This window comes from Vombatus ursinus, unplaced genomic scaffold (assembly GCF_900497805.2).
Source record: "Vombatus ursinus unplaced genomic scaffold, bare-nosed wombat genome assembly UNPS02001373.1, whole genome shotgun sequence".
Classification (NCBI taxonomy): domain Eukaryota; kingdom Metazoa; phylum Chordata; class Mammalia; order Diprotodontia; family Vombatidae; genus Vombatus; species Vombatus ursinus.
In genome coordinates this window covers 1-1,817 of record NW_020941151.1, presented here as the reverse complement: position 1 = coordinate 1,817, position 1,817 = coordinate 1, and the positions used below count along the sequence as shown (strand labels likewise).

At 48.6% G+C, this 1,817-nt stretch overlaps 1 long non-coding RNA gene across 1 annotated transcript; it reads left to right on the top strand.

The window, feature by feature from the left end:
- The first annotated feature begins 77 nt into the window (after positions 1 to 77).
- On the top strand, positions 78 to 1,674 carry LOC114045650. Its single transcript, XR_003569414.1, has 3 exons — positions 78 to 175; positions 1,402 to 1,512; positions 1,607 to 1,674. It is a non-coding gene; the product is annotated as an uncharacterized LOC114045650 (long non-coding RNA).
- Positions 1,675 to 1,817: the final 143 nt, after the last annotated feature.

Sequence of the window (1,817 nt, the reverse complement as noted above, 5' to 3'; positions counted from 1 at the left end):
CCCCCCCAACCCACTGCACCTTCCCCGCCCTCAAGTCACTTCCCCTCTGGGTTTCACTTTCCTTGTTTGCAAAACAAGTGTCTGACCAGGGTGCCCCAAGGTCTGTTCCAGCCTTGAATCTGATTCCATGTCATGGGTAACCCCAAGGAGATCATTTAATCTTTCTGAGACTCTGGTGGGTTTTTTTGTTTGTTTCTTTTCGTTGTTTTGCAAAATTGGGGACAGCTGGACTAAATGATTTCTAGAGTCCTGGGAAGCTTTTCGTCAGAGATCCTCTGATCTGTGTATTGCATATGCAAGTGCTCACATACAGAGACTTCTCTAGGGTTGCAGGCCCCCTGCTAGCAGGTTCCCCTTGTACAGGCTCTCATTTCCCAGTTGAGTTCCACTGTATAAAGAGCTTCAAGTCCTTTTCAATTCCTGGGCTGTAGAGGTAGTACTCAGAAGGAGGAGGCAGACAGTAGAGGTTCTCTGTTGCCCCTTCCTGGGATCTCCCTTTGGGTGGGTCCTCCAGAGGGTTTCCCCCAGGGACCCACAGGTCCCCATTCCCAGCCTCTGTCTCCCTACAGTGGTAACCGGGGCCACAAGTGGAATTGGCAGGAGCTATGCTCATGAGGTAAAGGGAGGCCTGGGGCCAACTGAATCTGTCTTTAATGTACCTGGGCATGGCCCCACATGTCTGTTCCATTGCATTCCACATACATGGTCCCATGCATTCGGTGTTTTCTCCCATGCATGTTACTCTCTATGAGCCCTGATCATTTTCTAGAGCCTCAGGTCATGTGTTTGCAAGGGGATTCCTGTGTAAATATATATAAATGTAGTAATTAATGTCACATGTGTATGTATATACATACATACAGAAAGATGGATAGATGATAAAAAGACAAGTAGACAAGATATATACATAGACAGATGGATAAGTACATCCACATTTGTCCTGAGTGTTTCTGCCCATGGGTTCCTATGAATTCCCCATATCCCTCTTTGTCCTATGTACACCTGCTTATTTGGATGGACCCTCATGAGTCTTCTGTAGGTTTGGGAGGTCCTGTGTGCTCACTCCCTCAATCTCCCCATTCTCCTGTCTCCATACACCTGCCCTGAAGAGGCCTCAACATTGTACTGGTCAGCCGAGATCTAAACAAGTTACGTCGGGAGGCAGAGGACATTGGTGAGGGCCGAACTAGAAAGGAGGGGCGTGGGTGAGAAGTGAGGCTGCTCAAGGTTCCATGATGGGACATGGAATCAAAAGACCCAGGTTCAACACAGCTCTGCTACATACTAGCTATGTGTGAGCCCCAGCTAGTCAGTCCCATGTCTTCTCTGGGCCTTTCCTCATCTATATAATAAGGAGTAGCAGTAATCTTCCAATTCTGAATTTTCTGAGTTTTCCTACAGAGAGACTCCGTGGTAAGGAAACAAGAGTCATCCAAGTGGACTTCACTGGAGGCCTAGAGGTCTATGAGACAGGTGAGAGAGCCTTGGAGGGCCTAGAGATCGGCATTCTAGGTATGCACCCACTCCCACTTCCCTTCTCAGTCCTGCCCCCAGAATTCCTCTCCATCCCCTTGCTCTGTGGTCCTCACCTCTTTTTTTTTTGTAGTCAATGCTGTTGGCATAACTCCCACGCAAGTCCTGCAGAAGCTAATGGCTTTGAAGAACACAGGCAAGGTAGAGGAAGCTACACCTCGCCCCCCCAACTCATGCCTTTTCCCATTTCTCTGACTTTTTCCATCTCTTCTTCTCCCCTCCCTATTCCTGCCCTCTTTATCTGCCCCTTCCCTCATCACCCCATCTTCCCTCTTACCTCACAA